At 31.7% G+C, this 26,435-nt stretch overlaps 1 protein-coding gene across 1 annotated transcript in view; it reads left to right on the top strand.

Annotated features, from left to right (window-relative positions):
• The window catches only part of SEMA3E (semaphorin 3E), a 140,950-nt gene that overhangs the window by 37,638 nt on the left and 76,877 nt on the right, over positions 1-26,435 (top strand). The window lies entirely within an intron of this gene.

Below are 26,435 nucleotides of genomic sequence, written 5' to 3'. Positions count from 1 at the left end.
CTTTTCTCCCAATTAGAATGTCCATTCTTCAATGTACAATTCAGTTATCACCTCCTAAACAAAGCCTTTCCCTGATCTCCTCTGGTTATTGGACTCTCTCCTCCTTGAAATTACTTTATATTGAATTACCAATCATTTTTCATATCCGTTCAACAAAATATAAATCCTTAAATTCAAAGTCTTTTAAGTTTCTTTTTCTTCCTAGTGCTAAGTGTTTAATAAATACTTGTTGAATTGAATTGGAATTATATAAACTAAACTTCCCATTTGGTTCATAAGTAAAGCACTCATTTAAGAATCTACCCAATTGCTTCTGAAAATTCTCATCCCTGCCTATGGTCCTCCACCAAAAATGAGATTAATCAAAGATGGGATTTTGGCATGTTTACATACATTATGTGTTAAATGACTAACTTTTAAACCACAACATAATAATAAAGAATAATAAACTACCTTAAGATCAGTAAGAGGACAGGTTTAAAATTGCTTCTTAAATAATCATGTCCTAGGAATAATAAATAGACATTAAAAAAAAGTAACCTATGAGAGATTATATCAAGACCAAAAAAAGACATTTTTACTAGAACAGTATTCATTATCTTTTAAAATAGCATTAGTGTCAATGGCATTTGTGATGCTACCTTTTTTATGTAGGAACCCCTGGAAAACTACCAAAATTCAAGGTACTCTGGGAGTATACCTCTATTCAAAAGTTCCTTCTAGTCAAAGTATAGGTTTTTAATGAAATAACAGAGTAAGAAATTTCAGATAAAATATCTCCTCTCTTCAGTTAGGACATCTGGCCCACAAATGAGACATATAAGCAGTGAGAAGGTAAGAATGCATAGGAATCATACATTAAAAGGCCACATCTGGGGAATATGCTACATCTCCAATGAATCAGGACCCTCTATGTCTTTAGTGATGTCACTTTCTCCTCACTGAATGCATTGATCTTTGAATGTCACTGGGTCTGCTGCTTACTAGGTACTTTGCTCTAAAGGACTCCACTAGTCTCACATTCTGCTGGCATAGTTGTTTCTTCTGTATAATCCCTTTTTACTTCACTCTGTTATAGTACAGTGGCTAAAACTTCACCTTACAATTCTTTACTAATAGTCATTATACTCTGCTAAAAGAAGCCAGGCGGGGTGAACCTAGCCTTAGATTTGGACTTTTATTTAGAAATCTTTATTTTAAATTGGAGATCAAAATATTTTGTTATAGACAGCTATCAAGTTTAGATGCTCATAGCTATCTCATTCTCAAGATCCTCTCTGATTTTGTTTTAAATTATTTTGAGCCAGAAAAAAAATGTAAAGCATCAAAATCAATATTCTTTAGTGTTCTGATTCCAGGTCCTGAATTTAATATGCATTATTTATCAGTGTACCAAAGGTAAAAAAGATTTGGTGCTGTTTTACCTAGTAAAATAGCTCAAGTCTTTCTATTTATAGATTACATAATTTTCATTTCTTATTTGTGTTTTTTTTTTAAATTGGATAAAAACATCAAAGGTTAGAAATATGCAATATAAGTAAAGCTAGACAATTCAGTTAAAAAACAACAGTCTAATTAATTTTTGTTCTTTTGCAGACAGAACAACTTGAATGACATTTTCCATTTTTCATGTCTTTTTGGAGACTCATTTAGATATGGTCTAAGTCCATTAAACTTCTGGCAGAGTCAAATAGTGGTTTAAAAATTAATTGAATTATAAATTTCTTCATTTTTATTCTTTAATACATGTGAGAACAATTTGAATTGAGGAATTTTGGCATCTTTAAAATCATTATAATTTGAGTTCATATTGCACTCATAGCACTTTCCATATACTATTTCACTTGATAGAACAAGGCCTATGGGATAAGGAACACAACTATTGCTATTCTCATTTCACAGTGTAGAGGTTAATAGAATGGTGACTTACCCAAAGAAGCTCCCAGCCAGTAGAAATATGATGAATAAGGCACAAAGCTAGGACCCATCCGTTGGCTTCTGGCTCTAATAGTATTCTCTTTCATGTCTCCATGCTAATTTTTAATAATCAGACAACTATAATATTAAGAAGAAATCACAATGATGTTTATTTGAACACTCATTCTTCATAGAACTTTATGGAAAGGCCTGAATACAAAGAAATGTGAGGAAAACACCTGTTTTTAGTATAACTGGGAAGATACTGGCATACATGTTAAAAGCTTTTTGAGAATAAAAGATTTCACCAAATTCCATACAATGAAAAATGAGCCATTAAAAGTTGGTAATTGTTCAGTTGACAACTAAATTAGATGGATACTGGGACCAGTGCACCTGGACCTCACCACTATGTAGATTATTGGAAGTGAAAGTCATTCTAACAGATGGAATGTGGCTGCCACTTTAAATTAGATAGAGCTTCAGGTTTTTAAACAACTATGCTTCAGATTTTAACAAAAACAAAATTAGGAAATGGTCATTTAGCTTGCTCATATTTTATGAAAGATTTAGATTTGAAGACAACTGCTCATTTTGCATATATCAGAGATATCCAACTCTCCTTTGTTATTACTTTTTACAGTTTTAGTACTATAGCATTAGATTGAACTTTAGCCCCACTAATTGACCATTGTAATTAATATGAATTTCTGAATATTATTGTTATGCCTTATCATCCATGGGAATATATCAAGTTTGTATGTAATAACTAGAAGGTACCTATAGAAATTTAGCAATGGCAAATATTTCTTTTTTTTTTTAAATAATTTTTTATTGATAGAACGCATGCCAGGGTAATTTTTACAGCATTATCCCTTGCATTCATTTCTGTTAATGGCAAATATTTCAAACAACCGACAATATTACTAATATATATATAATTTTATTGACAAACTGGTATTCAATAAAGCATTACAAGTACAGGACAAAGAATTCCAAGTCTATGTCATTCTTTTGTTTTTAACAAGAATTTCATTAAATGAATTACATAACATTAGGGAATTTAGTAATCCCTTAGCTATTTGCCTCCAACTTTGTTTCCTCTAATGCAGCCAAATCAAATGTATTTATTTTCAAATCTAGTGATATGTAAATTCAGTGATATGCTGAGCTCCTAATTCTGGGATTAGATATAGAGCAGATGTAACTGGTGTTAAATTTGCTGATGTAATTATAATACTGGTTAAGCTGAAATGATTTGATAATTTCAAGATGTTGAGCAGTTATTTATGTTTCCAAATGAAACTTTATATTTATGTATACATCCTATAAGCTACTGAGATGTTTTAAAAAATATTTTTATGTTCCTTTTAAAAGGAAAGACTATCCTTTAAATATCAGACACCCAATTGTCCCCCTTTTGTCTCTATAGGATGCCATCATATATTATTAAAGTTGTGGTAAGAATGAAGTGAAGTAAGATGGGGTATTAAGAAAGATGGTAGAGAATTTATTATCTTATGCACATGTACACCTAGAGGAATTGCCACTAATTAGAGACTTGGTAGGAAAGGGGAGGAAGATAATCAGAGAACAAAGCAATGTTGCCTAATTTTCATAAGATTTGAAAATCATTCAGACTGACCTCAACTGAAAGCATATGAAACTAATTCTGTCATAGACATTGCCCCAAACCCCATCCTATGCCCTTTAATTCTCCAAAACTCCATTGAACCTATGATTTTCATTTAAAAATTAGACAGCACCTCATTTAACACACAGCATTTCTTCCTTTGACAATATGAATGAGCCTTTGTGCTATAAACCTATTTTCCAAATGAACACTGATCTATCTTGTCTTTTTCAGAAAGCTGTTATAACTACAAGGGTTGTATGGATCTAGCCAGAGCATAATGACAAATCAACTGTTACATAAAATTTCTTTCCTCATGCAGCTGTCCAGTTCTTAGTATACAGATGGTGCATTGATTTTTTTTTCTCCTTTTTTCAAACAGTTCTTTTCTTCTCTTTGCCCTCCCCTTAAGGACTGTTTTCCTTTCTGATCTTATATGATTCAATCCTCAATCCATATATATCTGCTAATCCTTTTAAATATGACCATTTCTTTAGGAAACAGTTTCTTAGCAGGGATGTTGTTCTCAGTGGTGCATGCATATTAATGAAGTGACTGGCTTGACTTATTTTCTGTTAAAAGTAGATATTCATGAGTTTAATAAAAAGAATCTTTGTTTTTAATATGCTTCCCTCTTGTCTAGTTCTTATTAATCAAAACAAGTGACAGAATTCAGTCAGAAAAGGTGAAGAACAAATTCTCAAGTTTCTATCAAATTGTTTTTGACAAAAATGGAAAAAAAGATTGATTCTTGACATATTTAAATTAATATGATGACCCTCATTTAAAAAATATCTTTGGAATATAAATTATCTTGATTTTTTTAGATACTTTCCCCCTCTCACTCAGATCAAGTCTAGTCTTCATCCTTATCATTACCTTAGGTTCCTTGATTCTTATCCCGGTCACACTCCCTAATTCTCTTTTCATTTGCCAACATAAGTCACCTTGATCCTACAATATGCTAGTTTAATGATTCACTAACTCATTATCATAGAAAACTATTAGCATAGACCCTGACCATCTGCAGTTGCTGACCTATTTATTTCTTAATGTTCAGCAATAAAGTGATTTTCAGTTTTTCTCTTTAAATTTGGCTGCTAGATTTCACTAGTTAGTATAAAACCAGACTTATTTTATTTAACTGTAACAAAGCTACTAATCATCAACTTGTCTTTTCTATTTAAATCTCTCCACAAAATTTGCCATAGAAAATATTTCAGGTTTTTTTGGTCTATCCTGAAGCCCATAATTGTGCTTCCACCAGGAAAAGTTACATAAGATAATGGAACTTCCTTCCTTGAAAATCCAAGCATTCTTTGAATTCTTCCCCTCCAATCTAGAAAGTTTCTCAGAATCATAACTCATTCTTTATACCTTCCCTTTAATCTCAAAGTTATCTTAACTATTTTATATATTAATCCTGCTACCTATGTCTTTGATGCTATCTAACTCTGCCTCTGTTAATATCTTACTTCTGTTTAACATCTTTACTCCTATATTTATTATTAGTCTTTCTGCTACTACTATCTCATTATCATTCATTTACCAATCTATTTAAACTCTCCAGATCTAAAGAAAAAATTAAAAGACTTCCCTTTATCTCCTGATCCATTCAGCTTGTCCCCTCTTTCATTTCATTTATACCTAAATTTCTTAAGCAGTTAGATGGGATTCAAAGCCACCATTTTCTGATTTTTTTCCCTCATTTTTCACTTGGAATCTGACCTTCAGTTTTCTACTGAAACTCCTTTTTCAAAGATCACAAATGACTTACTAATCAATCCCTATAGCCAGAGACATTTTTCAGTCCACATCTTCTTTAATGTCATCACTTGACATTGTTAAGCATGACTGTATTTTTCCCTTTTTCTTATTCTTAGGAATATGTCTCTTACTGCCTACAGACATTTTAAAATCATTATTTTAAAAGCCAATCTTATTATATTTCTTTAAAATCTACTCCCTTTTCTGACTTTACTTCTTCTGCCAGTATTGCTGGCCAAAATTAATTCTTCTGTTTGAAGTCCTGGTGCTTTGTATAATTCTTCCTCTCTACATTATTTTTTTTATCTTCTAACACCCGTCTCTTCACTGATATTGTCACTACCCTAGTCATATTTTTACTTTGATTTCTTTAGACTATTAAAGTAACTTCCTAAGAGAGCTTTCCACTTCATTCTTCTTTCATTCTAGTATGCCCATTGTAGCTCTTCATTTTTAACTATCCTCATGTATAGATTATATCAATTCTTTGCCTCCTCTTCCCTACTCAGGCATGCTCACAGTCCTTACTGTGACTTTCAAGACCCTCTGAATCTCGTATCTGTCTAGTCTCATCTCAAATTATTCCATTATATGGACTCTATAGACTCACTAAACTGTAGTATGAGTTGTCTTTCAAATATATTCCAAGCTTTCTATCTCCAAATATTTGCTCATACTATAATGTATGGCTGGAACACTCTCCTCTCCATTGAATTCCAGCCTAAAACCTTTTAAAGCCTAATTCAAATATTATGTTCTCTTTAAATCAAAACTGGTATTTCCCTTCTTTGATCTCAGGTGCTATTTAGCCCATATTACGCCTCTGAATTTCTCAGGCACCATTCTGTATTTAAACTATTCCTATCTCTATAAGATTAATGAAGTCAAAGTTTGACTTTTCTAATTCTTATATTCCTAATGTGTCTAGAACAATAGGACTTAGATAATTGTTTGAAGAATTTGAATATTTCATTTTAATGAGTTAAATTTCCCTGGGTGACTAGTTATATTACTGCAATACTGTTAATTTTTAAATAAAAGGTATTACATCATTTTTCATTTTTATCTTCAAATGAGCTATTTTATAACAGTTATATGAACTTCATATAAGTGTTCCATTCTTGGGAATGTTATATATTTTCTTTTACATATGTATGTGTGTGTGTATATATATATATATATATATATATATATATACACACATGCAGCTATATACATATATACATATGATTATATAATTTAAAATTAATAATTACATATCACATATGATTATATACTATATATATTATATATATATATATGCTATATATAAAATCTCAGAATACACAAGCATATACAGAACTAGAACATCTGGTTTCATTGACCTAATGGTTCTCATTTCTTAACTGATAATAGGTGTGATAAATGTTTGAATTGAAAAGATCTATATCAAGGACATATTCAACTGTCTGAATAGCCATTGTTGTTTATGGGCTTATGTTGAAAACCCAGTTATAAAATTAAAATTTTAATAATAATTTATTATAAAACTATTTTCCTTGGTCCTTTTTAGGATATCTTTCATAAGAAACTACTTATGAAAAATGTTTGTTTCTTTTGGACTGCCTTGAGATCATATAGCTAGAGTAATTCCTTTAATAACCCATTATGGAATGTCGCATATATCTAGCTGTTAAATGTGTAAGGCCAATTTGGTTAGACACAGACAAGGATTGAATGGCCATATGTGATGAATTTCATATCACATTAGATTTACCTTTTATCTAAATTAAACACAGATGATTGTAAGAATTTAAACTCAGAATTTTAATGTCATTATCAGAAATAGTAGGGCAGAAAGTCTTTCTGCACTGAATCTTGGACTAAATAAAATGCCAAGTTCCCTCTTTGCTTTTGATATGAAGGTAACCTTGGCTTTGATTTTGTCATTAAATAAAGGGAACTCATATGGGAGCTCATAACAAATGTCAACAACCTTCAGTCTTTTGTATTCTTTAATTTTAAATTGCCATTTAATTATCGTTATAACTGAAAGATATAATTTTTATTTCAGCTCTTTCCTTAGGTTCTATTTTTTAAAAAAATTCTATATATGAATACTCCATACTTTTAAAAAAGATATATATTTGAATACTGTATACTTCAGTAACAAGAAGAGAATTTTCAGTAATAAAAATGATCAGAAAATGCTATTCTATAGATTCTTTTGCCTTCTAGTCTCAACTGTTCCACATATATCATTTGATACCTATAAATAATGGGGCCATTTTTCATGAATTGACATTTCTAATTAATAGATATACCTATATCAATTAAGAGAATGACAAATAAATGTCATAAATGGCTTGATGTTCACTGTACAGGTCTTTTTAATTCTCTCATCCAATCTCATTATTTGAACTGATGCAATATCTTTATTAAGCCAGCATTATGTTCACTAACAGCAAGAACAACAATTGTAATAGTAATGAATCTGTTTCTCACAAAACTGATTTTGTTTTCATGAATGGAAATCATAAAAAAAAAAATGTTTTACAAAACATGCCAGGAAGGACCGGGCATTTTCTTCTATTATGATTCATTTGCATCCAACTCTTTGTAATCCTTTTTGGGGGGTTTACTTGGCAAAAGTTACTAAAGTGATTTGCACTTTTCCTTTTCCAGCTCATTTTATAGATGAGCAATTTGGGCAAATGGAGTTAAGTAACTTAGCCATATAACTATATATAACTAGTAAAATTCTGAGGCCAGATTTTAACTCAGGAAGATAAACCTTCCTAACTTCAGGCCCCACATTCTATCCACTGTGTTGCCCAACAGTCTGGGTATTTGTTTCCTAATCAAGTTACAGTTGAAATTTATTGTCTCTCCTAATTAGAATGCAAGTTCCTTAATAGTACAGATTGTCATGCTTTCTTTTGTTTGTTTGTTTTGTATTATTAACAATGTGATGCTTTTGAATCTGTTCTTAAATGAAACTGCCTTTCACGTTCTCATCAACATGATCTGCTCTGGTATAGGATTTTAGTTCATTGATGTCAATTCATTCTGTGCCATTTTAGATCTTGCCTTTGCATAAGTCCTCAAGTACAAACTCCATTTCTGAGTCAATAGTCTTGTTCTGATTCTTTTAGGATTAATATCAGGGCAAACCATCTACTATCCCTTCATCTTACTGCTTCATTTTATTTACTATATTAGTTCCTTTTTCATTCATCGAAAATGTGTTTTGTAGACCTTCTTGCTCCCATTATCATTGATAAAATAATGCAGCAGATTTACGCCTCTATGTGTTTTCATTTCTCTTAGGATCATCTGCAATTTTCATTCTTTTGAGATAATTTCTAACATTGAATTTAAGGATGAGTTTGGATATACATTTCTGAAGAAAAAGGAAAAAAATCTGGATATTATTGATAATGAAGGATGAGTTCATGAGGAAATCTTTCCAAAGGTCATTGCCAAAAAAAAAATGTGAATTATATTCCTAAACACACAGTAATGATAAAGAAAAAGAGGACTTCTCCCCCCACCCAGGGGGATTCTTTTCAAGAAATGACAGACTGCCAATAGCTTTGAGTAATTTAAGTATTTAGTCTGGAATCATCTTGGGTTAACATTAGAATATACAATGATGAGGAAAAAGAAGATTTATCTCCCTTCATTTCCAGGACATATTTTGCTAGTGTCCTCTGGAGAATAAAGAGATGAAGTAGGCTGATGCACGAGAGGGTTATGGCTAATGCCTCATTAGTTCATCATAATAAGAAGTCAAGAAAAAGATTAAATATATTATCTGACCAAGGCATGATTGGGGGAAAAAATGGTTGAAAGAGAGGCGTAGTGAAGACCTTGAGTGCTTCACCAGTTAATGCACAATTTAAAAAACAAAACAAAACCTAAAGAATCTAACTTTTTTTTGATAGACCTTTCATGGTTCTTTTATAGACCACAAGCATTACACAAGACAAGAATCCATGAATGGGCTGTAATTTATATCCCTGGCAGGAGTACCAGGTTGGAATCATACATATTTTGAAGTATTTTATAGTTGAGTTGAAGCATGGAAAGTAAAGTAGTAACAAGTGGAATGCTATTTTTCTTTTATAATGAAGAATTATAATATTTTGCTGGATTTTTAATCTTTTTGCAATGGATATTCCTGCCAACAGAGTAGATGGCAACAAGCCCATGCTTTTTTACTCCATATTTCTTTTTCTTATAAATTCATAAATCCTCCAAAGATTAATTAAATCTCATAAAATCACTATGAAACCTTCATAAAAACCCCTGTTTTAACCTACATACTGGGGTCCTTCTTGACTTTGAATAGGTAGCAATAAAATACCATGAATGATATATCTAATTTTGCATCCATTTCCTTGATAATATACCTTATATCAGTTCTTCCCATTAATGTGGGCCAGCTTTTTCATATTCTCTATTCATCTCTCTATTGCCATTTATGTGACCTACTGTGTGACTAATACTTTGAATATTACTCTATGTTATACAGTTATATAGCAAAACCACAACATTAAATTCAGTTTCTAAATGTTATCTTTAATGTTAAATTAAGTTTTAAAAGAAAATTAATTACAAACTGCAATTATAAAAATCCCTAAAAATGCCTCCTGTCTGAAATAGAGGTATTATAGTACAATACTTACTTTAAGATTGTCTGAGAGTTTTAATCACAAAAGCCAATGTTAAAAAACTGAGTATAGGATGTGAGAGGATTTGGTCCAGGGCATATAAGGTAAAATCTCATCTGTCAGATATGTGGGACACAATATCAGTGAGAGGAAGATAGCTTTTATGATCTGAGTAGAGAAGGTATGGAAGGGGGAAAAAAAGCTTCATTATACTAAAAATTAGTAAAAAGTAAAAATGGCATCAAAAATTTAATATATTAGGTTTTCAGTGTCTTTTCTAACTATAGTGGGCCCAGTTGTGTTTTCATTGCTAAAATACCCTCAAGAATCATAGAGATGGAACTTGAGGCAATCTGCTCTTACCTGACGCACAACTTCCTTAAAATGTGTTTGCTTCATACCTGTCAGATTGGCTAGAATGACAGGGAAAGATAATGTGGAATGTTGGAGGGGATGTGGGAAAACAGGGACACTGATACATTGTTGGTGGAATTGTGAACGAATCCAACCATTCTGGAGAACAATTTGGAATTATGCTCAAAAAGTTATCAAACTGTCCATACTCTTTGATCCAGCAGTGTTTCTACTGAGCTTATACCCCAAAGAGATCTAAAGAAGGGAAAGGGACCTGTATGTGCCAAAATGTTTGTGGCAGCCCTGTTTGTAGTGGCTAGAAGCTGGAAAATGAATGGATGCCCCTCAATTGCAGAATGGTTGAGTAAATTGTGGTATATGAACATTATGGAATATTATTGTTCTATAAGGAATGACCAGCCGGATGAATACAGAGAGGACTGGTGAGACTTACATGAACTGATGCTAAGTGAAATGAGCAGAACCAGGAGATCATTATATACCTCAACAACAATACTGTATGAGGATGTATTCTGATGGAAGTGGATCTCTTCGATAAAGAGAGCTAATTCATTTTCAATTGATCAAGCAAGGATGGACAGAAGCAGCTACACCCAAAAAAAGAACACTGGGAAATGAATATAAACTGCTTGCATTTTTGTTTTTCTTCCCGGGTTATTTATACCTTCTGAATCCAATTCTCCCTGTGCAACAAGAAAACTGTTTGGTTCTGCACACATATATTGTATCTAGGATATACTGTAACTTATTTAACATGTAAAAAACTGCTTGCCATCTGGGGGAGGAGGTGGAGGGAGGGAGGGGAAAAATTGGAACAGAAGTGAGTGCAAGGGATAATGTTCTGTCAATAAAAAGTTATTTTTTAAAAAATGTGCTTGCTTTTATATTTCTTATTTGAACATTAAACTCATTCAAAATGTTCCCATTAAAATGAAATAAAAAAGAATTATGTGTGAATCACAGTTAATTGCAGAACTCATTTAGGAGAGGCATCTAAATATGCTCCAAAATGGCTTAAACCTGAGGGCCACATGTCCTACTGGAGAAGAAAAGACTAATTTATCCAAAACAGAGCCTATCCTTACCATGAGAATAGATAACACTCTAACTGAGGACCCTGGGATAATCTGATAGGAGAGTAAAAGGTCACAAACCAAATGGAGCAATTCCTGGCAATAAACCTAGCAACTATAGGAACAATAAAACTGTGTTCTCTTGAAACAGAGCCTGTTTATCTGGTGAAAACTAGATAGAGTCTAATCACTTGGTAAAGATTCTTCACTGCTCCAGCAGGGAAGAAGGTTAACAAGGTTCTTATGATTTCAGTGACTTTGAAGGGTTTGATTTGTGATTTCTCTCTAAATATATTACCATTATCACAGTTTCATGTATGTTTCTGATTTGTGCATCCCCAAAAGTATATCCTGACCATACTTGGTTCCTAATTGTCGCATGCATGCACTCTCTCTCTATCTCTCTCTCTCTCTCTCTCTCTCTCTCTGTCTCTCTCTATGTGTGTGTGTGTGTGTATAATATATACACATTTATTTTTTTTTCCCTGAGGTAATTGGGGTTAAGTGATTTGTCCAGGGTATATTTACTTTTTACACTGACAGATACATATTTGTAGAAGAGTGCTTCCCAGATATGTGGAAGAAACATCTTATTACCTCTCTCTATGAAGACATTATCCTAAAAACAGACTGGTCCAAATGATATATGTAGTAAACTAATTTGAATTTTCTTATATCTAAAGTAAATGCTAAGTAACATAGAATGGAGTAAGGATGAAAATATTTTCCATGTGGCTGAAAAATGTTTTGTAAAAAAATTACAGATATATTAAGTACAAATGTACACATTTGTGGTTGTATTTTTTATAATTCAACATACTCCCAATAATATAACATTTCCTCTTCTTCCCTTCCCCCTTCTAGTTTCTTTTTCATATTATTATAATAAAATCAAATTATACCTGCATTCTCTAAATATATCCATAGCAGAAATATAATTGAAGAGTTCTTTCTTTTTACCTTTTTATGCTTCCCTTGAGTTCTGTGTTTGGAGATCAAAATTTTTGTTCAATTTTGGTCTTTTCATTAGAAATAGGTGAAATTCACCTATATCATTGAATGTATATTTTCTCTTCTGAAAGATAATGCTCATTTTAGCTGAATAGCTTGTTCTTGGTTGTAATCCCATTTCCTTTGCTTTTTGGAACGTCAGATACCAGGTCCTTCTATCCTTTAACATGAAAGCTACTAGGTCCTGGGTAATCCTGTAATCCTAATTGTGGCTCCTCAGTATTTAAATTGTTTTTTTTTTTTTCTGGCTGCTTGTAATATCTTTTCCTTGGTACCATTGTTCTGAAATTTAGTCACAGTATTTCTTAGGGTTTTAATTTGAGAGTCTCTTTCAGGAGGTGATTGGTGGATTGCTTTGATGAATATTTTACCTTCTCATTCTTAAATATCAGGGCAGTTTTCTTTTATGATTTCCTGTAAAATAATATCTAAGTTCTTTTTTTATCATGGCTTTCAGGAAGCCCAATAATCTTTAGATTGTCTCTCCTAGATCTGTTTTCCAGTTCTATTGTTTTTCCTAGGAGATGTGGTGTTCTTTTCTAAAATATGATCGTTCTCTGTGGGAGCAGGTTTCTTGGGGAGGTTTCTGGAGGCAGCCTTAGTTTCAGTTCAGATTAATAATCACCTCAAAATACAGCCAGTTGATAAAATCCAAACATTTATTTTCTCCATCCAAGTCTTATCTCTTTGCTTGAGCCTGGTTAGTTTTCTTAGAGGCCTCTCTCTCTCCTTGGTTCCAAGAGCTCTTGCAGTTTGTCTTTTGTCACCTCCAGCTCCCTCTGAATCTTGATTTTCAATCTCCAACTGATCTCTCACTCTGCCAATCTTCTGAACTAGAACCAACTGACTGATTGAAACTCTAAGAGCTTCTTATATATCATCTCTTAAAGGTATGAACCCAAAGGTTGACTCCTCCTCTGAGAGAGTGGGATTGTGGGTTTCTTATTTGTGAATCTCCTGAATTTGTGAACTCCAATGTGTGAGCCAATGTGTGAACTCTCAAAGGTGCAAACATAAGCATTGTTTGTATCAATATTAGTGACTTGACATCTTATAAGGATTTGCTCTAATGTGTGAACCAATAAGCATTGTATCAATTCCATTGAGTTAACATTAAGATTCTAACAAGGAGATATTTTATATTTTCTTCTATTTTTCCTTTTTTCTGTTGTTTCTGTTTGACTGATTCTTGAAGTCTTATTGAGTCATTCACTTCCATTTGTTCAGTTCTGATTTTTAGTGTATTATTTTCTTCGCTTATCTTTTTAGCATCTTTTGCAATTGTCCAATTAATTTTTTTTGTTAATTGCATTCTTTTTCCTATTTTTCTCATTCCTTCTTGCAATTATCTCATTTTATTTCACCATTTTTCTTCTAACTCTCTTTTAAGATCCTTTAGGCAATCTTCAAGGAAAGCCTTGTGAAATGAAGACCAGCTCATGTCCCTCTTTGGGGCTTCTTCTGGAGTTACTTTGCATTTAGAAACCTCAGGATTTGAAGTCTGTTCTCTCTCCATAAAATCTGTCTATGGTGAGAGGTTTTTTTTTGTTTGTTTTTTATTCATTTTTTAAGGCTTGTGGTCTGAGGAGGAGGGAAGGGGGGATAAAAAGAGAAAAGCATAACCTAGGATAAATAAGATAGCAGGAAATACAGAATTAGTTATTTTTAATTGTGAATGTGAATTGGATAACCCCTTTCCCCCTTAAAACAGAAGCATATAGCAGATTGGATTAAAAGCCAGAATCCTACAATATGTTGTTTATAAGAAACACATTTAAAACATACTGATACAGAGTGAAAGTAAAGGGCTGGAGCAGAATATATTATGCTTCAGGTGAAGAAAAAAAAGCAGAGCTGGCAATGCTGCTCTCAGATCAGGTAAAAGCAAAGATAGATCTGCTTAACAGAGATAAGGAAGGAAACTATATCTTACTAAAGGGTACCATAGATAATGAAACATATCAATGCTAAACATATACACACCAAGTGGTATAGCATGGACTTTCCTAGAGGAGAAGTTAAGAGAGATACAAGAAGAAATAGACAGCAAAACTATACTAATGGGAGATCTCAACCTTGTTCTCTCAGAACTAGATAAATTGAACCACAAAATAAATCAGAAAGAAGTTAAGGAAGTAAACAAAATGTTAGAAAAGTTAAGTATGATAGATCTTTGGAGAAAATTAAATGAAGACAGTTGACTTTTTCTCAGCAGTTTATGAAACTTGTACAAAAATTGACTGTGTGTTAAGGCATAAAAATTTCAAAATCAGATGCTGAAAGGCAATAATAGTAAATGTATTTTTTTTCAGAACATGTGCAATGAAAATCACATGCAATACAAGGCCAGAAGAAAATAGACCAAAAAGTAATTGGAAACTAAATAATGTCATCCTAAGGAATGAATGGGTGAACCAGCGAATCATAAACACAATTAAAAAATTCATCCAAGAGAATGACAATAATAAGACAACATACCAAAATTTGTAGGATGCAGCCAAAGCAATACCAAGGGGAAATTTTATATCTCTAGATTCTTACTTGCAAAAAATAGAGAAAGAGAAAAATCAACGAATTGGGCTTGCAACTAAAAAAGCTAGAAAAAGAACAAATTAAAAGCCCCCAATCAAATACCAAACTTGAAATTCTAAAAATAAAAGGAGAAATTAATAAAATTGGAAATAAAAACTATTGAATTAATAAATAAAATTAAAATTGGTTTTATGAAAAAAAAAACAAAATAGATAAACCTTTTGTTAATTTGATTGGAAAAAGGAAAGAGGAAAAGCAAATGATCTCAAAAATGAAACTTGAGAACTTTCCACCAATGAAGAGGAAATTAGAGCAATAAGTAGGAGTTACTTTGCCCAACTTTATACCACTAAATTTGATAACCTAAGTGAAATGGAGTAATACCTACAAAAATATAGATTGCCCAGATTAACAGAAGAAGAAATAAATTACTTAAATAGTCCCACTTTAGAAAAAAATAAAATTTGCTATTAATCTACTCCCAAAGAAAAAATCCCCAGGATCAGAAGGATTGATATGTGAATTCTACCAAACATTTAAAGAACAATTAACTCCAATGTTATATTAATTATTTGAAAAAATAGGAAATGAAGGACTCCTACCAAATTCATTTTATGACACAGACATGGTACTGATACCTAAACCAGATAGGATGAAAACAGAGAAAGAAAATTATAGAATAATCTCCCTAAGGAACATTGATACAAAAATCTTAAATAAAATATTAGTAAAGAGATTACAGAAAATCATCTCCATAATACACCAATGACCAAGTAGGATTTATACTAGAAATTCAGGGCTGGTTCAACATTAGGAAAATTATTAGTATAATTGATTTATCAATAATCAGATTAACAAAAAACATAAGATTATCTGAATAGATGCAGAAAAAGCATTTGGTAAAATCCAACATCCATTCCTATTAAATGCACTAGAGAGTATAGGAACAAAATGACTTTTTCTTAAAATCATCAGTAGTATCTATTTAAAACCATCAGCAAGCATCATCCGTAATGGTGATAAACTGGAACCATTTCCAATAAAATCAGGGGTGAAACAAGGTTGCCCATTATCACCATTACTATTCAATATTGTATTTTAAAAATGCTAGCTTTGGCAATATAAGAAGAAAGAAAAGATTAAAGGAATTAGAGTAGATATTGAGAAAACCAAATTATCACTCTTTGCAGCTATGATGGTATACTTAGTTTTTTTTAGTTGATTCTCTAGGGTTCCTTATTAGAAATAATCCACAACTTTAGCAAAGTTGAAGTATACAAAATAAATCCAAATAAATCATCAGCAGTTTTATACGTCACTAATAAAATCCAATAGCAAGACATACAAAGAGAAATTCCATTTAAAATAACTGTCAATAGTGTAAAATATTTGGGAATCCCTCTGCCAAGGGAAAGTCAAGAACTACATAAGCAAAACTAGAAAAGACTTTCCACACAAATAAAGTCAGATCTAAATAATTGAAAAAATATCAAGTGCTCTTAGACAGATCAAGCTAATATAATAAAGATGAAAACATTACCTAAACTAATCTATTTATTTAGTACTATACCAATCAAATTCCCAAGAAACTATTTTACTGACCTAGAAAAAATAAAACAAAATCCATCTGGAAGAACAAAAGGTCAAGAATTCCAAGAGAATTAATGAAAAAAAAAAAAAAAAAGCAAATGAAGGTGACCTTGCTGTACCAGATCTAAAACTATATTATAAACCATCAATCATCAAAACCATTTGGTACTGGCTAAGAAATAGAGCAGTTGATTAGTGGAATAAATAGTAAATAACTATAGCAATCTAGTGTTTTTACAAACCTAAAGACCCCAGCTTTTGGAATAAGAACTCACTGTTTGATCAAAAACTACTGGGAAAATTGGATACTAGTGTTGCAGAAACTAGGCATTGACTCACACCTAACACCATATACCAAGATAAGATCAAAATGGGTTCATGATCTCTATTGGAACATAGGATGGTTTATTTCTCAGATTTGTGGAGGAGGGAGGAATTTGTGACCAAAGAATTAGAGATCATTATTGATCACAAAATAGATAATTTTGATTATATTAAAAAGTTTTTGTACAAACAAAACTAATGCAGACAAGATTACAAGGGAAACAATAAACTGGGAAAACATTTTTACATTCAAAGATTTTGATAAAGGCCTCATTTATAAAATATATAGAGAATAAACTCAAATTTATAAGAATTCAAGCCATTCTCCAATTGATAAATGGTAAAAAGGATATGAACAGACAATTTTCGTGATGAAGAAATTAAAACTATTTGTACACAAATGAAAAGGTGCTTCGAATCACTATTGATCAGAGAAATAAAAATTAAGACAATTCTGAGATACTACATCTGATTGGCTAAGATGACAGGAAAAGATAATGTCGAATTTTGGAGGGGATGTGGAAAAACTGGGACACTGATACATTGTTGGTGGAACTGTGAATGGATCCAACCATTCTGGAGAGTAATTTGCAATTATGCTCAAAAAGTTATCCCAAAAGGATCTTAAAGAAGGGAAAGGGATTCACATGTATGAAAATATTTGTGGCAGCCCTTTTTGTAGTGGCTAGAATCTGGAAACAGAGTGGTTGCCTATCAATTGGAGAATGGCTAAATGGTATATGAATGTTATGGAATATTATTGTTCTGTAAGAAATGACCAATAGAATGATTTCAGAAAAGCCTGGAGAGACTTATATGAACTGATGCTAAGTGAAAAGAGCGGAACCAGGAGATTATACATGGTAATAACAAGAATTTATGATGATCACTTTTGAAGGACATGGCTGTTTTCAAAAATGAAATGATTCAAACCAGTTCCAATTGTTCAGTGATGAAGAAAGCCATATACATTCAGAGAAAGGCCTGTGAGAACTAAGTGTGGACCACAACATAGCATTTTCACACTTTCTATTGACATTTGTTTGCATTTTGTTTTCCTTCTCAGGTTATTCTTTTCTTTCTATATCCGATTTTTCTTGTCCAACAAAATAATTTATAAACATGTATAAATATATTGCATTTAACATATATTTTAAAATATTTAACATGTATAAGACTACCTACCATTTAGGGGAGGAGGTCGAGGAAAGGAGGAAAAAATTTGGAACAGAAAGTTTTTGCAAGGGTCAATGTTGAAAAATTACCCATGCATGTTTTGTAAATAATAAAAAGCTTTAATTAAAAAAAAAAGTCAGGATTTAGGTTCAAATCTTACCTCTGGTTGTGATTATAATTTTATCTGGTTTTGGTAAGTCATTTAATCATTTTTCTCATCTTTAAAATGGAAGAGATGAAGGAAATTTTTTTTTCATTTTTTTTTATTTTCAAATATAAAACTTTTAAATTAAATGACTTTTTCTAACGCCTCTATGGCACCCTCTATCCTTGGGGACTCTCCTTTTCTCTGTTGTGAGAGGTTAGATGCTGCACATTGAAAGCTCTTCCTAGAACTTCCACTCTATAAGATTGTTATTTTTTAGTCACTTCGATGCATTTGACTATTTGTGATCCCATTGTGGCTCTCTATTGGAGTGCTTTGCCATTTCCTTCTCCCTCTCATTTAATAGCTAAGGAAACTGAGGCGAACAGAGTTAGGTAACTTGTCTAGGATCACACAGCTAATAAGCATCTGAGGCCATATTTAAACTCAGGAAAATAAGTCTCTCTGACTTCAGGCCCAAACAATCTATATACTGGTTCCCGTAGCTGCTTTTCCACTATTTAAGGGAGATACAACCACTCTTGTCTCTACTCTTTTTTTTAACAGTTTGCATTTTTTTTTATTTTTAACATATATAGCTTTATGAATCATGTTGGGAGAGAAAAATCAGAGTAGAAGGGAAAAACAATTGAGAGATTAAAAAAAAAAAACCAGAAAAAAGATGTGAACATAGCATTTGTTGATTTGTATTCAGTCTTCTTAAATCTTTTAAATTTCTCTTAAATCTTAAATGCAAATGGCATTTTTTTTTTTGTCCAAGTCTGTTGAGAATGTTTTGGATTACTGAACCACTGAAGAACCAAGTCTTTCATAGTTGATCATCACACATTCTTGCTGTTATTGTGTACAATGTATTTCTTTCTGGTTCTACTTGTATCACTCAACATCAGTTTGTATAAATCTTTCCAGACCTTTCTATAATCAACTTGTTGATCATTTTTATAGAACAATAAATAATATTCCTTCATGTATTACAACTTGTTCAGCCATTCCCCAATTGATGAGCATCAATCGTGAAGTGTTTTTTGAGTTCTGTAAATTCTTTCTTGGTAGGTAGCCATTTAATGTTACTCTTTAGAATAGAAAAGATTTTTTTTTTGTTCTTTTTACTTCACTGTCCTCCTCTGAAGATGAATTCCAATCTTCCCTATTCCCATAATAAGTTTCTATGGCTAAGTTCTTTTTTCTTGTGCATTTTTGTTTTTGTTTTTAATGAGAACTATTATTGTAAACATCTCTAATCATGGATGGGAGGGAGAGATGGGGGTGGTGTTTTGACTTCACTTCAGCTCTTCCTTTTGACCTGGAAACCCAAATCAAAAACTATTTTTATACTCAATGGATGTACTGGTTCCTTCTTGCTCAGACCAGCATCTCAGCAGCACAGCTGGGCCTACTATTCAACATAGGTTTCCTCAGTGCCTCTAACTCCCTGAGGTGTCTGGGAGGTGAAAGTTTCTGTGGTTTGGGCTGAGGTTTCCTTCCAGCCCAAATAATTCCAAGGCTTGGCTAGTATTTCTGTGGAGTTATCCTCAACGTGTTTATACTTCACATTGTTAAACCTGGGTCGTAGGGCTTTTTGAATGTCTTCTCGGAGTGTCCCAAAAGAACCACTGTTCTGCCCTATCTTTGTTTTTCACTGATTTATATTAATGCTGAGGCACAAATTTGTTCTGTTTATGGGAAAATTCTGGAGAGTGTGATATTTTCCGACCTACTCTGCCATCTTCCCAGAATCCCTACTTAATCTCAAAACTTTTAAATGAAAAAATTAACCTACTCTACATGACATGGAGGGAAAGGTTAATATCACATTAGGTCTTCCTAACTCCAAGTCTACTCTCTATACACTACATACCAACACTTATCCAACTGATACAAAATAAGACACTAAATGAAAATTTCTTATGTTGAATTGAATTAATTAAACTAGAATTTGTAATTACCTCCTAAGGGTACAATAGAATCCTTTTAGTATACTTTTTCTTGTTATTGTATAGAACTGTATTTGTCAAATCTCCATAATATATAATGAAAAGGACACTAAGCCCAGAATCAGGAAAAAAACCTACATCCAAATCTTTGTTCTAGTGCTTACTAAATATTTGACTCTATTGAAATTAGCTAAGTTCTTTGTAACTCAGATTTCTCAAGTGGAAAACGAGGCAAATTGTGCTTATGCCACCTTTCTTACTGGGTTTTTAAAAGAAATGTTGTCCCTAGCCCTCTTTTTTGTGCCCAGAGTCTCTTACAATGCTTTGATAGTTATTGTTTTAGTACACCTTTGTTGAATTCATTTATAAATCTTAAAACACTATATTGTATTAATGTAAGTTATTATTACATGTTCCATAATATTTTATTTTAATTTCTCTTTCAGGGAATAAAATCTTAAACTTGAAAGGGACTTTCTGATTTAGTCAAAATTACAAATGAATATTTAATGTAAATAATAATATTATTATTATCTGATACTCATTTAGTGCTTTGAAATTTGCACAGAGCTTTACAAATATTGTCTCATGTGATACTCACAATTAAAATCAGATCTCTTCCATGCAAGCATTTTAAAATATATAGTGACTATTAAAATATGAATGATTCTTTTGCTGAATAGGGAATCTCATTATTTGATTCAATATTATTTTGCTTCATTTACCACAAATTCATAGAACTAAAGACTATTAGTACTGTAAAACCTTTTAGGCATCATCTATCGTAACCAACTAATTTATACTTAAAGCTGAGAAAGCAGACTCACAGAACCAAAAGAATTTCAATTTTTATTTTTGTCATTACTAATTTTAGTAGACAATTTAGCGGACTTTATTATACACTAAAACAATACAAATTAATAGAAGGTGGTAGAGCTATATTTGCTTCAGCATTATTTTTAAAATAAATATTAAAATCCCTTTCAGTAGTGAGTCAAAGATAATTGGATTTTTTTCCTTGTTTTTTTTTTTAAACAGCTTTTATTGTTTTGTATGATCTTGGAAGTCAAATGAATATTTATAATTCTCATTAAATAAAATAAAGTATTAAATGATTGAGGAAATTTTTCAGATATTCATTTTTAGAGCGTATATAATGAAGTTCTTTAAAGAATGATGGAGAAATAGAGGAGGAATAATTACATAATGAATAGAATGTTCTGAGATTCAGGAATATCTGGATTCAAATCCTAACTGAGATACTTATTAACTATATGATCTTGGGCCAGTTATTTAACCTTTCTTTTCCTCACCTTCCTCATCTGTAAAGATGAGGGAATTGATATTGATTTCTAAGATATCTCCCAATTTTAAATAAGTCTATGATCTTATGAATGTATGGCATTTGATTTCTATAGATAGAAGTAGTAGAAAACAAGTGACTCATTTTGGACAGAGAAAATAATTTCTTATACTTCAAAATTAGTTTCTTGTAATGACTTTTATTCTTTTCTGATCTTTCTTTACATTTTATTTACTGTTAAATTTCCAGACATACATTAATCATGTTCTTCATTCCTCAGGAATATAAAGAAAAAAAATGAAAACCATCATAAAAGATAGCTCTGAAAAGTTTGGGATTGTGTTATTAGCCAACTATTAGAGTAAGGGTTAAAGTACATATTGTGATTATTTATTCAAGAGAGTCATAAATCAAATGAGCTCATTGCTTATTTTTCAGGAGGGATGGAAATATTAATAATGTCCTCCCCCCAGGGTATTTTTGGACAAGATTTTTACTCTAAGCACTGGAAATTGCCAGTAAAACAAATGACAAGTTGAATTGTCTGTAATGCTTCAGTGTTCTTCTGACATCTTTTAAGGAATTCCAGTGTCACTAGCACAAGGAAGGACTAGTATAATGTTAGTACGTGAAGCTGATTTATTAATGTGTAACTTGTTATTTCGTTTAAGTTGGCATTATGTACAATGACATGTCTAACACCTGATATGTAGTGACTCATCCCTAGTGGAAATAGCTTACAGCAATCTCCCTAAGCTCTAGGGGTTCCCCTCAAAGCTTAAGATGGAAAAGCTCCTTTAGAAAGAATCACCACTTAAAACTTGCAAATCTTTTTCTTATGAGCATATGCATCTGTTAACATTTATGAGTTAGATGCCCTGCTTTCTATCAAACCCAGTAACGCCCATTGAAAGTCCCCTCCATGTAACAGTTGAAACCCAGATTGTAGTCTACCTTGACTGCTAGTAATGCCTTGTAAATTTAAACCATATTGTTTTGGCCAAAATTCCAGCTGTTAAAATACAGATAATAAAAAAGCAGCATAAATAGTGCCCAATGTTCTCCATGTAGTTAAACCACACCCTCACCTATTACATGAACCATAAAAGACGATTGCTTTGGGGTCACTGACAAAGTCATAATGGTTCACTTTTTTGGTTTGCTTGATTGTCAAATCCCTCTGTGTGGAAGACAATTATATCATCTCCCATTAATCATTTCATGAGAGCATTCAAGGAATTAGGCATATTGTTTAAAATTTAGAGGGAATCAGCTTAATGCACATTTATTATTGAATTGGTAATTAGCTAAACATTAAAGACATTTTTAATTTGAACAAAGACAGAGAGTATTATGAGGATAATTTCTTTCAGGTAACACTCAAACAATACTGTGTAGTTCATAAAAATGTCTTTCATGTTTTTCTCCTATGGTAGAAATAACCACACTCCCTTTTGATTTTTCTTACAAATTTCATTCCGTTGTGTTCTATACTGATCTGTCCCTCCTTACATTGGATTATAGACTCTTTAAACTCAAGAGACTATTTTAATTGACTCAGAATGGAAAGGGAACCTTAAAAAACAATTAGTTCAACTTCTATTGTGCAGATAAGTAAATTGAAGTCCAGGTTCTGTGAGTCTAAAACCAAGATTTTATATTATGTCCTTGTTTATATTTTTATCCTAGGTATCATCCTCACCTCTTCACTCTCTCTCAACTCCATATCTAATCAGTTGTCAAATCCTCTCATTTTATCTTGATAACACCTCTTCTATATCTTTCTCCCTTCCTTACTTATTTTTGATACTGACACCACTGTGGTAACCATTCTTAGGCATTGCCCTGGCACTGTTTTTAAATCAGGGGTCTCATAGAAATAGGCATTGGGTCTGATTTGATCCATGGTCCATAGCTGCTGACCCCTGGTAGTTTCATAGAATACCTTTTATATCGATGTATATCTATGATATGTGTATTATAGAGATGCTGAAAATAGATAAGGACTTGGGCCTCAGTGTATGAAACAGAAGAAAGACAAAGGGTAAAAGAACTTTTGGTAAAGTATATAAAAAAAAAAAAACAACAGAAAAAAAACACTTTAACACTAATATTCTAATGGTGACGACTCATATTTATGGATCATATAATACATCTCAACAACCAAAATATATTTGACTCAAAGGAAATTGAAAAGAAAAAGGTGACCACAATTGGCTACAACATATTGCTAGTGATGACTTTCATGCAGAAATTTATGAAAAACAGGTGATATAGCCATATAAGCAAAGCAAAAAGTGACATAATGGTAGCTTCTGAGCTATTGAGATATAAAAAAAAAGAAAAGAAAGACTTTCCTTATATCAAGTGAATCTCCTTAAGAGGATTTATCATATAAGTACAAGAATAGTACATGAAAATAAAGGCATGGATAGATTTCCATATGTATAAGTGATTCACAGATCCATTACAGCATGAATCATCAATGTATTTATATGAGAGTTTTTCATGTCATTTTAATTGCTATTTGTTTTTCATTTTAATTGCTTTGTTTTCCCATATATTTGAAATTTCAAATAAAATCATATTTATATAAAATACTATGACCCACTTATTCTGTCTGCTTCTCACTTGAATCTTTTATATTATAAACATGACAAGTTTTAGAAATATTATTTTTCTTCAAGAAAAACATGATCTATTTGAGTAATTGGTTAAAAAAAAATCCATGGCTTTTAAAAGTTTAATAATATTTCCAACCTCAAATTATTAGAATCCATCCTGTATCCATACCAGTGTTCTCTTGAGTCTCTATGAAATTGCAAAGAAAAGTTTTATCTTCATACCCAATCGGTGTTTGACTTATTTTTTTTGAAATTTCCATGAAATGTTGAATAAATAAGTTCTCTAGTGGGCTAGGCTTAATGTTTGTACAGCAAATTGAGGCCTCCTATTGATTTTTCAACATTTATTCAACAATTGCCCTTAGAATAATCATTTAATTATTACCAAATTAGATTAGTCACAAAATAATTAATTAAAGTGAAAGTTACCTTTAATTGTCATGCTCAGGCTTTTAAGTCACTCTTTTGAGAACAGACAACACTTTATTAAGTTGAAATATTGAATATTTTCTAATTCAGATAGTCTAAATTGTTAAAATGACCCGGTACACTTGCAGACTTTTTCATTTTAATAAGCAATGAGCTAGAATTCATTATTCCTATTCTTATAATTTGTCTATATTCTAAGGAAATGAGCTTAGAAAATTAAGACAGTAGCGCATAGAAAGCTTTGAATTCTAAATGTGACTTGGAACATCATACACCCAGCATTTAAAACAGTTCCTTGCACACAAAAGATATTTAATTTATATTTCTTAAAATTGTTGAGATGTCAATACTGACTTGTGAGTATGGGCAAGTCATTTATTTTTTTATTTTTCTTGTTTTTGAAGTACCCTTTCAGTAATGCTATATGCTTACAAGTTGCAAAACTGTTACTAAATATTGGTAGAGAAAAATTCTACTCCTATTCAATAATTTTTAAAAGGAAAAACAAATTGCTTGTAACAAGTATGTGTAGTCAAGCAAAAGAAACTCCTATTTTGATCATGTCCAAAACTCCACATCTGAATCCCTGAGTTCATCACCTTTTTCTGAGAAAGTGGGATATTTCACCATTGGTCTCCTGGAATTGTGGTTTGTCATTATATCCATCAGAATTTTTAAGAGTTTTAGAATGCCTTTTTTTTTGCAATTCTTTTTTAACCGTATAAATTGTTTCTGTTCTGATCATTTCACTGTATCAGTTCATACAAGATTTCCTATGTTTCACTGAATTTATTTTTTTCATAATTTTTTATACCACGGTAATTTTCCTGTAATTCATATACCATAATTTGTTCAGCTTTTCCTCAATTGATTGACATCCCCCCTTAGTTTCAACAGTATTCATTTTCATAACTGGTTCTCTAAATTATTTATTTAATCTATAATGTGGTTGACACCCTTGATGAGAATTCCTTGAAAAAATAACTATTAAAGAAGACCTTTGAATGGCATGAACAGAAGGGATATTTCTGTGGTTACATGCGTCAAGTAGGAACTTATATGGTGAAACATTTTCATGGATGTCTTCATTTTTAATCGTATATTTGCTCTGAAGCCAGACATTAATACTGAAATATTTGCTAGCAAGATTCCATTTCAAGGTAAATCATTAACATTTTTTAAGACAGTAATGAGTCTCTTATGTATTCTCTGTGGCTTTCCACCTCATTTTTTTTCTTATTCAAAATAATGAAAACCTAGTCACTTATTTCCACAAAATACTAAAAATATTTGATGTTTATGCAACTAACCCATTACTATAAAGTAACCAATATTTGAATTTGATAGAGTACCCTTTTGGGTCAGAATTTGTGGTTGCCACTCAACTTAAACAGAATGCCTGAAATGCAAACTTTCTTTTCTAAAACTATTCAATATAATTTAAAAAGAAAAATTCTACATTTGGTTTACTGAAGCTTATTCTCAGCATCTTTGATTCATCAAATTTTTGTCCAGAAGTTTTAAACCTGGAGTCTGGGAATCCCTAGCATGTACATGGAGAGATTTTATTGGGTCAATCAAGTGAAATAGGAAAAAAATTGCATCTTCTTTCCCACTAATCTCTGATTAAAATTTAGCATTTACTTCCATTTATTTTATGCATTTAAAAACATTCTGAAAGGGAGCATATAGACTATCCAGTGGTCTATGACACAATTAGGTTAAGAACCCCTTTTTTAGATGATAGCCACTAACATGCCTCAGAAAGACTTTTAATATCTTCTGACATATAAATCACCACCAAGCATTTTTCTTCTATTTGATAAATGAACAAAAGAACTTGAGTTCTTAGTTCTATATAATTAGATACCTAGTTTTCTAAGTTGTGGTATGTCTGAACATGTGGCAAAGCATGTATGGGCCAGT

The sequence above is a fragment of the Antechinus flavipes genome, chromosome 5 (assembly GCF_016432865.1).
Source record: "Antechinus flavipes isolate AdamAnt ecotype Samford, QLD, Australia chromosome 5, AdamAnt_v2, whole genome shotgun sequence".
NCBI classification, from domain to species: Eukaryota; Metazoa; Chordata; class Mammalia; order Dasyuromorphia; family Dasyuridae; genus Antechinus; species Antechinus flavipes.
Note: the sequence above shows the minus strand (reverse complement) of the source record. Positions and strands in the feature narration are given on the sequence as shown.